At 55.6% G+C, this 11,106-nt stretch overlaps 1 protein-coding gene across 1 annotated transcript in view; it reads left to right on the top strand.

Annotated features, from left to right (window-relative positions):
* Positions 1-618: 618 nt before the first annotated feature.
* FAT2 (FAT atypical cadherin 2) overlaps positions 619-11,106 on the top strand; it is a 56,084-nt gene continuing 45,596 nt past the window's right edge. The window contains exon 1 of the mRNA XM_040573235.1: positions 619-1,110. The gene's annotated coding sequence lies outside the window, so the exon portion shown is untranslated. The remainder of the gene's footprint in view (positions 1,111-11,106) is intronic.

Raw genomic sequence — 11,106 nt, 5'->3', positions numbered from 1 at the left:
AGGGGAAAAAACTTTGCATAAACTTGCACCTTTATCACCCATGTGGAGCTGTACACCTCTAGTTCTTCAAAATTTATTGCAATCTAAAGGGGATAAATCAACATTTCCTGAGGGTTGGCAGGGTTGAAAGGAGGAAAGGAAAGGAAAGGAAGGGGACTGGCACAAAGAGGGCTGAAGGTGCCCACGGACAGCCGATGTGGCAGGGAGCAGCACTCCCTGGGTCGGCATGCGACAGCAATGCCCAACTTCCCTGATTTTGCTTTTGCCAAGAACATTCCCCCAAAGCTGCGGTGCAGGGTTTGGTCTCCCTGCGCTGCCGTCTCCTCGCTGCCTCCCTCTCTCTTCTCTGCCTCCTGCCTTTTCAGGACAGGGACCACCTTTTCATCCTCTGCCCGTACAGCGCCGAGCACCCCGAGGCTTTCTGGCGGCAGCTGGGGTTTCGGGGGGCTCCCCCAGCACAAACAACAACAACCTTCAAAGCGCCTCTCGGCTCGCAGCTGCTCTGAGGGCAGCTTCAGGTTTCCCCCACCCCCTTCTCCCCATCCCTCCTTGCAACACCCACCTGGCAGCTGGTTAAAAACAGTCTTTGGGTTTTTCAGGTGTGTTGGAGGGATTTACCTGACATATTCCCCCCCCACACACACACACCTTCCTTGCAGTTGAGGTCCCGGATTTCATGGCAATGGTAGTTAATCTAACAGTAGAAAGCTCTGCAATTATTTGGCTCTAAGGCTTGGGTGCTTGCCCAGCTCTGACACACGCACGCACACACACACACAAGTTCAATTCTGCAGCGAGGGCGAGCGATGCCTCTCCTCCTCCTCCTCCTCCTCCTCCTCCTCCTCCTCCTCCAGCCCGTCACGGAAGGGCTGGCTCTCCAGCGAGGGAGTTCCACCTCCTGCAACTTTCTCCCTCGCTGCTCCCAACCTGTGCTGCCGGAGTTTCAGCCAGCCAAATCCCTTCTCGCAGGAATTTCTCCCAGCCCTCTCCTCCGCTTCACAAGCGCCATGGACCCCCGGCAGCCAGCGAGCTGCTGCCGCGGGAGGGGATTTTCAGCGGCGAGGTCAGGGAGGCAGTAAACTTCAGGAGAGGTCTCTCCTGTCGCAACAGGTAAGGCACGCTGCTCGCTGCTGTGGGAAGTCGAAATGACTCAGGGAGAGGTCTGTACAGCGTGGATGGAGGAAGGCATGGAGGATGGAGAGATTGAGTTGTGAAACTGCTTTTTCATGTGAGTAACTTTTGCTGGAAATGGCCCCATCCTAAAGATTTGGGCTTTGGGACGCAAAGGGAGAGCTTTTCATCTTTTCCTCCCTTCTGGAAGCCGTAGAGTGGGGGATTATGGACGGAGCTAGGAAAACCTTCGGCCCCGTTTGCACAGAATTTGCATCTGGTCTTAGCTGGACTTAGCTGGGAGACCTGAGCACACAGTGGCCAGAGCGGGCAGGTGGGCTCGGGGCAGTGAAGGCAGCAGGCAGGCGAGCAGGGGCCGAGCAGAGAAGCGCCCAGGCGCACACACGGGGCAGGGTGTCTGCAGGGAGCGTGCTGCGGCTGGAGCGGATGGAGGTGCTGCTGCACGAGCCGTGATGGCGCCCGGCCGCGGGCTCGGCTCTTGCAACCTCACCAAAGAGCAGGCGGTGCCCCACCAGCCTTCTGCCCCGTCCTCCCCACTGAGCCAACCCTGGTGCTGGCTCAGAGCAGGAGGATCCTGGAGGATCCCCGAGCGCAGACACGGTGCTGGTGTCTCCCAGGCCAGCTCTCGGTGCCCGTCCTGGTCCTCTCCATGGTGGGCAGCAGAGCCTGGGAGCCCCGCGCACCCCAGCCCCTGCCCCAGTCAGGAGTGCACACCAGCGTGTGCAGGTTTGCATCGAGGCAGGTCTTTTCGCCGTCAGGTGATGGCAAACCAAGATGAAACCCTCCAGCAAATCCCGTCCCAATCCATGGCGCGCACAGGAATTATTTCTCCTGTACACGTGCAGTGTTGAGAACAGAGGTGAAAATGCAGGGAAGGAGACCTGGGCTTGGGGCAAACCAGGCCCTTCCAAACAGCAGTTATCAGCTAATCAGCCTCCCAGGGCAATTACAGGGCTCGGTGGCGTGCAGCGCTGTGGAGGGGCAAAGATCAGCTGTCACACGACGGGGCTCGCTCCGGACAAAACTCTCTTAAAAAAGCTGGTGCTAACTGTAAACTCTCCAGGGTTCATGGAAAGTCCTCCTGGTTTGTGGCTGGAGCTGGGGGGCTGCATGGGGGCCGGCAGGGCTGCAGTGCTCCTGCTTCTGCTTTGCCCAGGCCAGCAGGGCTCGGTGTGCCCAGGCTGCGGGGTGGCAGGGAGCCTGCTGCGTCCTCCGCCCCGGGGCAGAGAGGGGCACAGGACATGGCAGGAGCTGGTGCAGCGCTGCGGGCTGCCAGCTCCAGAGAGCCAGGAGGTTATCGGAGCCTCGGGGTTGGAAAGCAAACAGGCTGTATCAGGCTCCTGAGGAAGGCTGGGCTGTCTCGGTATTCGGGGAGGCAAAAAGCACCGGGCTTTGTATTGTGCACCCTTATCGCCTCCTAATACGCAGCGCACCTCTCCTTATCGGGACCAGTTCAGGGACATCCGCCTGTCTGATAAGTGCTGGGGTTCCCCAGGGACTGAGCAGGCTTCTAACCCCGCCGGGTGGGCTCAGCCTCTGCTGCTCTGCCCTCCGAGGGCAGCCGCTCCCCTGCTGCAGCCTGCGCCGTGAGCCTGTTTCAAACCCGAACGCTCACAGAAGGCAGCGCGTCTCCCAGCCCTCCAAACAAACGCATCACTCATAGGTGAAGGGAGAGTTCAAAGGAGGCGTAACACCTGGAATCAAACATCTGTTAGAAACTAATGCATTTTGCATCCTACGCTCCTGCCAACTGCTCCAAGGCAAGTCCTAGAGGATTGTTGCAGCTACCTCCGCGCTGCAGAAGTGGCATTCCCTGCTCCGTGCTCCTCTCTTTGTGTTTTGCCACGTGTGGAGTGTGCGAGCGCAGCAGTACCTCGAGCAGTGGCCTTTCTCCTGTATCATGCACAGGCATAAGAGGATTAAATACCCTCCTTTTTTTATTATTTTTTTTCCCTCTGGGTTGGCAACACTGATGCTCCATTGTCTATTAGCAAGCTGATTTGCTGAGCAAGCGATTTTCCTCTCAGCCAGTTTTTTCCTTGGCAATGGGGCAGGTACCGGTTTATTAGCAAAGAAACTTTCTTTCCTAATTCTTGGGAGAAGGAGCTCCGGGGAGGGGCAGGCTGCAAGGGCTTTTAGGAAGGTTTGTAGCTCAGAAATGAACGAGCAGCAGGTTTGAAATAAACCAAAGGAAGTATTTTTTTTTTCATGCAGAGGGCATAATTAAATTCTGGAACGCGTTGCCACAGGATATTGCAGAGGCCAAAAGTATACTCGGCTTCAGACAAGGTTTCGATCCGTTTGGGGTGGATGGGTGCAGAGGAGGTTGTTAAACACGGCAGCCCAAGAACAGACGATGCTCCAATGGCTGTTTGGATGTTCTTCTGTTGTGGAGCTCCATAGGACTGATCCCAGGCTGTGCTTTGGGAAGGTGCCGTGACTCAGGCAGCCCGGGACGTGCTGGTTATGCTATGAACAGACTCCCTGGGCTCAGGCTGACCAGGACGCTGCCCCGCGTGTGCAGGCTGGCAGCAGGTGACACAGGTGCTGCTGCGTCGGTCACAGCTGCCTGCTCGCAGAGGTGTTGCAATGCCGAGATCTTTCAGAGAGGTGTTTCCAGCAGACGGTCCAGAGTGGGAGGGAGAGCAAGGAGAGCTGACAAGGACACGCTGCGGCAAGGAGACCAGCCTGGGCAAACATGCCTGTCTGGGGGTTAATCCTTCCTCGGCTGAATCCCCAAGCTCCCCAGGCCCTGGGCTTTGCAGCAGCTTGTATGGCTCCGGTACGTTGGGACTGAGCACTGTGGGTACAGAAAGCAGCAGCAAATTAGGTGGGCTGCCGCAGGCAGGATTGGGAGCCAAAGGGGTTTTATTGGCTTGAGGGGATCTCGTTGCATTCAATAAAAGTCTGCTGCAGGGAAATTCTGTGGCACAGCTACCTGCATCCTTTTACAAGTGAAGATCGTGCCCTGATCAACTCATTCATTGTGTCCTCAGTGTCCTTAGGCTGCCTCTGAACGTGCGAGAGGGGCGGCAAGGAGCAAGGCAGACAGATGGCAGCAGGCAAGGATGCTGCAGGCAGAGCGGAAAGCTGCTCTCCCTGCTCGCCTTCGGGCACCAGAAGGGAAAGACCAGTGGGGTGCTGGGCAGGGGAAAGAGCAGATATTCCTACTAGAGCAGGGACAGGTCTGCAGCTGAATGAGAATTGCCTGGGAGGAGAGAAAGAGGCAAGGAAGGAGGCATGGAGGCTGCAGGGCAGAGGGGAGCCGAGCAGTCCATCCTGCTGGGCGCTGGGCTCCTGACCTGCATCCATACGGACACGTGGTCCTTTGGCCAAAACTTCACGCCAGGATGCTCTCAGACTCCTTCCCAACAAATTTTGCCAATCGCAGGAGAACGTGTGCCTTCCCCAGAGGGAACCATGGGAAGGGCATCGGAGGACTGCCGGCACTCAGGTGATGTAGCCCGTGTCCTCGCTGCAAACACCAGGGGTGGGTTAAGGCACGGACGAGTTCCCCCAGGGTCCAAGATCTCAGGGCCGGAGCCCCTTCAAACACGGGCTGGGGGAGCTGAGCCCAGCCCAGACTCACATCTCTAGGGGGTCAGATGGGGGCTGTGTGCTGGGATCCCAGAAAGGATCTCACAGGCTTCGCAGCACCTAAATAAACAGCTGTTTTGTGAGCAGCAGGATTCATGAAGCTTGGTTGCCTGCGGCGCTCACTCTTGTGTGGATTCTCTGATGTCTAATAATTGGGTTGGGCTCGCATTAGAGCCTTTTCTTCCAGCTGGGAGTCCTAATTTGGATTTCTCTCCTCTCTCCTGCTGATTTTCACAAGCTTGTGCAAACCTAATTCCTTTCAAGTCTTTACCTATCTGGTTAAATTTGGCCGAAACTGGCCGTTGGATCTAGAAAACAGCAGGGAGAACCGACAATGTGGTCTCACACAGCAGCTTCCCTCAGTGGTCTGACGACAGGGGAGCAATTATCAGTGCAGGATGATTCGCATCCCAAGCATGAGGAAAATGTGAAAGGTTCCCTATGGCTTTTGGCAGGAGTTAGCAATCAAGAGCGAGCCCGGGATCCCTCGTGGGCTCTTGCAGCCTGTGCTGACGGTCACGGCACAGGCGCTGTGCCGGCGAGTTTGCAGTGACCGAGGTCTGTGGCCCTGTGCACTGACAGCCTCCGTGGGAACCGGCTCCCTGAGAGCGGCCCCGGCAGCAGCAGGGTCAGGGCACGCTCACGCGAGTACCTGGAGGCTGCGGCTGCCTCCTGTGCCAACACGCCTGGGCTGCTGCTCCCCGCTGCCCGGCCCCTCGCAGCCTGCCTGCCGAGCGGCTCCCACCCAGCTCCCTTCCCTCCAGCACTGCCCGTCTCCAGCCCCCCAGTGCTGCTCTGTGTCGTGGGCAACAGGTAGCCAGTCCCCATCAGAGCCACCAGCGGGATCTGCTGCGTCCTGCCCGGCTCCTGGCTGTCCCAGCTGCTGTCCTTGCTCAAGGAGACAGTCACTATTCCGACAGCTCCTTGGTTGTCCATGCAATGGCAGCTTCTGGACCGTGGGTAGGACTTACCCCTGCTGCGGGTAGCTGGGGAAGAGAGGGAGTGATCAGCGAGAAGGGGACAGGCAGGGAATGTGGAAGGGGGTTAGGAATACTGCACAAGGGTGCTTCCCTGCCCATGGCGCAAGCAAGTCAGCCCGCCTGGTGCCACGCTCCCTGTGGGACAAGAGCCGGTGGCAAGGCAATGCTGGCCCTTGGCAAGGGCTGGGTGCTGCGGGGTGGCTGAGCTGCCAAGCCTGGGGGCATACAGCAAGGCGTCGTGGGGGTCGGGGAGCTCAGCTCCAACCCCAAGGCCAGAAGCAGCAGCAGAGGCTCTGCTTCTGGCCCCAGGATGCTGGAAGGGGACTGGAAAGGCACTGCATGTGTCGTGTGGACATCTCCTCCAAACCCAGGGCTGCAGCTGGCTGTGACATCAAGGAACCCCTTTGGGAAGGGGCACCCCCAGAGCTCCTACAAAGCCACCACCACGTCCTGCTCTCAGTGTGAGGTTCCCTCACCCCCCCAGGCCTCTTCCAGGGATCCCAGACCCCCCCCCCCCCCCCAGAGCTCCGTGGCTCCGGAGCTGTGCGATTGACTCTTGCTCTGGAGCGATGTCGCAATGCCAAGGCAGATAAAGATCACTGACCCTTATAGCTGTGTGGGAAGCCCAAGCCTGTTCAAGTTCCGCGCGCTTCACGGACGAGCTCCTGAAGGCTCACAACAGCGACAGAAACCTCAGCTATGTGACACACCGAAGCCAGGCAGTACTCAGCATGGTGCTGACAGCAGTACAAAATCAGGCTCCCTGGGATCCTTATGGGGCACTGGCTGGAAAGCACGCATCGTGGGTGGAAAGGGGACAGAGGAAAGCCTTTGGTTTCAAGTGCAAGGTGTTGCCTTGCACGTGGACAGAAGAGGGCTTGGAGGTGAAGACATGTAGGACCTGATTGCTCTGGTGAAGGAGCAAACCAGGGTGGCAGGCAGAGCAGCGGGACACGGCCAAAGCCACCAGGATGGGGCAATGGGTCCCCAGGAGGAAGGGGTGAGCGGCTGGCTGGGGGAGGCACCGTGGAGGAAGGTGCCCTTAGAGCCAGCCTGGAGCCCAGCATCCGACCGGGGGTGACCACCAGCTGTGGGGACAGACAGACCTTGGGACCGAGCACCCCGCTGTGCTCTGCTGCCAGCCCTGATCATGGGCCTGGTGGGAGCCTTCGCTGGCCAAGGCAGATCAGACCCCGGGAGTGCTGCAGCACCTCGGAGCGAAGCAGTGTGTGCCCACCCTGCAGCCAGCAGCCCGACCAGAGAAAGGGGTGTCCCAGCGCCAGCCTGGGGCCTGGACCACTCCACCCAGCTCAGTGACTCACTGGCTTCCCCACAACTCCCTCCAGAGTTTCCATTCCTCCAACACCCCTGGGAGGCTGCTCGCCCAAGCTCCCCATGGTACCTGATCTCCCCAGGGTTAATGCGCTTGCCTGGTCCAGCAGGTAGGTGATGGGATGAGCACCTCTGTGGTGTTTGTAAGACTGCATCTGTCCTGCTCAGGAGCTCTGTGTGAATCCTGCAATCCAAGCGAGAGCCACTGCTCCATCGTGACGCAGGCCTGGGTTGTAAGAAGCACCCGCACCAGGTTTTAAATGACCAGCTGCCTCACTCCAGGCTGTTTAGCAAGCTGGAAACAATTTCCAAAGGTCTATCCAAGCTATTTGGAGATTGGAAAGACGAGACAGGGAAGGAACAGCCTGGCTGTGCCCTGGTGAAATCTGCAAGTCCAGCAAAAATCTGTGCCCACATGAGTGCAGTCCCCAAGCAGGCTGCTGCAGAACTGTCCTGCCAACTCCAGCCCTTCAAAACCGATCCACAGGCACTGAAAAACCCTGAGATAAACCGAGGAAGGGAGCACCATAACTTCAGGGACAATTTATGTTAGTTTTCTGGCCCTGTGTTGTACCTCCAGGATGTGTTTCTTCTGCTTTGCTGCAAAACCAAGCTCTGCACAACCAAATCTGGAGCCCTAAGGACAGTGCCTGCTGCTAGACTGGGCTCAGCACCCCACTGAGAGAAATGCTGCCGAGAACATGGGAACGGCTCCGTGCCATGGCTTGGGAAGGGATCAATTTGTTTGTTTTGCAAAGTCCAAGAGAAACAGTTCAAAAAATACCCAGCTCCCCGCAGAATGCAAACCCCACAGGCCTGGCTTTGTTAGATGCTAATGGGAAACTCAGCAAAGCTGAGTGAGGCACCAAGAACAGGAGGACCTGATCCCAACAGCATTGCTGCAATGAGGAAAGGGCAAGCATTATCAAGCACCAGCCCCCAAGCAATGTGTACATGGGTTATTTTACTGCTGGGAATCGGAACATCTCACAGACAGCCCAACACCTGCACAACAAGCGGAGTTTTCAATCGGTGACTTTCCAACGTGAAAAACCCCATGGACTGCTTTCTGATTGACCCTGCTCAAAAGGTGGCCATAAGGAGATTGCCCTGACCATAGCTGAGCCCCTTCTGCTCCATTACCACCAATGCAGGAGAAGACCCAACTCCCACTCACTTTCCCAAATCCTCATACCCACAATCTTATAGGATTTGCTGCCTGTGCTCTCTGTCTCTATTCCCCCCTGACCACCAAACTTCAGACCCACCTCTGAGCTGCCCCACTGCTGGTTATTAGAACAACCAGACACATCTCCCTTCTTCCCCAGCTCTAGTGCTGGAAGCCTCCAAGGTGTTGGTGTGCTCAGGGATGGTTTGGGTCGGTATTTACTCCAGGTGGGAGGTTGTTTTGGTAATGGAGAAACAATGGAAAGAATGGAAAGAAAAAGTAAAGAGAGAGAAAGAGAGGTAGGGAGAGAAAGAGCTTGGGATGCATGCTGAGAGAAGAGCTGTAGGGAAAGAGCTATTCTTATTTTCCCATCAAAATTATGATTTTTCTCTGCTCTTCTGATCCCAAAACTTCAGGCCAAGCCCCCACCGCAGCCAGCGAGGGGAATGCTGCTCTTCGTGCATTCGTCTTGTTTTGTGTTTGGGGTTTTGATTGCTTTTAAATGCTCCTCTTGAAGGGAATCAGAAGGTGGGGCTGAGGCCACACCTGCTTCCTGGCAGGCTGCAGCGTTGGGCTGTGGTACAGCCAAAAAACACGGCAGCCCCACGCCCCAGGGCCCCCGGGGTCCGTGCCCCAGCCCCGGCCGCTCGCCCCGGCCGGCGGAGCCATGCCCTGCGCCGAGCCCCCCGCAGCGCCCGTCCCCGCAGCCGCCCCACGCACAGGCTTTGAACCTCGGCGCCGTGTTTGTTCCCTCGTTTCAAGCCAACAGATTGGGGCATGTCTCTGACAGAGGAGCACAATTTGGATGTTAAATTTAGACGCGCGCTCGGGCTGTGATTAGAGATACACGAGTGTTTACGGGCTCTGCGGGGAGTTTGCATCTACAGGGCTGAGGGCGAAGCCCCTCGAGGCTCTCTGATCCTTGCCTGGTGATTAGGAGAGGAGGCTGAATCACCACCTAATGATGCTCTGGTATTTCCCCTAGTTGGGAGCTTGCCTTCCTTGCCTTGCTCCATCCCAGCGAAGGGCTTTCTCCAGCACATCTGCCCCCCGTGTGCACCCAGCTCCAGGAGGGCACCGTGCCCAGGGGAGCCATGCAAGAGAGGTGCAAAGACCCTTCGTATTGGGCAAAAAGCAGGATCGGAAATATCAGACCCCGTGAGGTGATGGAGAAGGCTAGGTGAGGGTATTTAAGTGTTTAGTGTTTGCAGCCCTGAAGCAGGTATGGCCCTTGCCCATGAGTCCCACGAATCGCGCACTGGCAGCACAAGGACATGGGACAGCACAGCTCAGAAGAACAGGCAAAATGTTTCTCCTGATCTACCAGAAAAAATATGTCACAGGCGCAGATCTTTTCACCCAGTTCTGACATGGAAATCCTTGAACATCTTTGCAAGTACCCCTGAGCTTGGCAGCACTGCTCCTGCTTGGCTGCCCAGCTCCGGCCTCCCTATGGGATTTTAAGTGCCAATTGATTTTATTCCATTTCCACATTATATGCAGCTTTTCCCATGCTGCAAGAGTCACCAAAAGTTGCCATGTTTCTGTTAGTTTGTTACTGACACCTGCCAGGGGAGATCCCAACAGGGCTTTCCCTGAGCCAAGGCTGTAGCTAACCGGGTTTGCCCCGGTTCAGAGCACTGTGCCCCATTTTCCTGTTGAGCTTCACAACAGCTTTTGGAAATGGCCCAGTCCCATTTCTGCATGGTTCTGCACTGTGAATGTGGTGTAAATGATCCCACTTTCTGCCCATAAGCAAAATGATCTATACATTAGCAGCTATCATTCTGTCATGTTTAGAAGCTGTCCTTATAATCTCTACATCCAAACAAATATGAAGCTGCTAGAGCTGAAGGTTGGTATATGGAAAAAGAGAAGAGGATCTGGAAGGCCATCTCCATCTCTTGTGAAGCAGTGGGCAGAATAAAGGTGCTGGAGAAACCTTGATTTAATGGGCCACACCACTTTTTGAGCCAAATAAGAGACGGTCTGATAGCTGAGCTTGTATTCCAGCTGCTAATTAACATGAGGACAAGCTGGAGGGACCTTTAGCACATCAAGAGAGCAAAACTGTTAGCATGCCTTTTACAAAATTCTGCTGCTCCATCTGCAAACGTAGTCTTGTGCAGAACTGCACAAACAGTAATAGGATTTCCCCAGTAGTAGTGGTACAGAAACTGTCCAGGCAGATACATTTGCAGTAATCGAGGTAATGAAATAACACATCTCAGAGCACAGGCAGGTGCTGGCAGGGGGCACGAAGGTCTCTGTGTGCTAACGTTAGGGCTTTGGGCATGGGGCCTGCTGCAAAGGGAAACTATGGGACTTCAAGAGCTGACAGTGATCCCTACTGGAAAATTCTCCCTAAATTTTGGCCGTGCTTTTCACTTTTTCAGATTATTTCCAGAGGAAATGAGGCTTCTGCCTCGTGCCCTGTGTGTATAGCAACTCTCCGTCCCTCATAATAACTGCTGAAGCCGTTGATTGCCTTCAGCCCAACTTGTAATTGAGAGCAAAGCTCTCAGAAATATGAGGTCACAACAGGTTTTGCAAAATAATTAGCTGGACAGAGGAGCAAAACCCCACAGAGGAAAAAACAGCAATCTGAGCGAAGCCCTTCTTAGGTGTCAGGAAATCTACAGGCAACAGTCAGGTTAAGGACATTCCAGGAGAGATTAAGAAGAAAGTTTGCATCTTGTTAAATGCCAGAAAACCCACTCCTTGCTCAAGGTTATCCTCCCATATTGAATTGCTGGTGCCCAAGAAGGCATGTGCTCCAGCTCTGGCTTTTCTTGTGGTTGTGGAGTTCATAACGTCTCTGCCTTGTGGGTTCTCTGATGTCTTATAAGAGATGAGTTCACACTGCCATTTCAGTACAATTGAATTAAAAAGTCAATT

The sequence above is a fragment of the Cygnus olor genome, chromosome 14 (assembly GCF_009769625.2).
Source record: "Cygnus olor isolate bCygOlo1 chromosome 14, bCygOlo1.pri.v2, whole genome shotgun sequence".
NCBI lineage: Eukaryota > Metazoa > Chordata > Aves > Anseriformes > Anatidae > Cygnus > Cygnus olor.
Note: the sequence above shows the minus strand (reverse complement) of the source record. Positions and strands in the feature narration are given on the sequence as shown.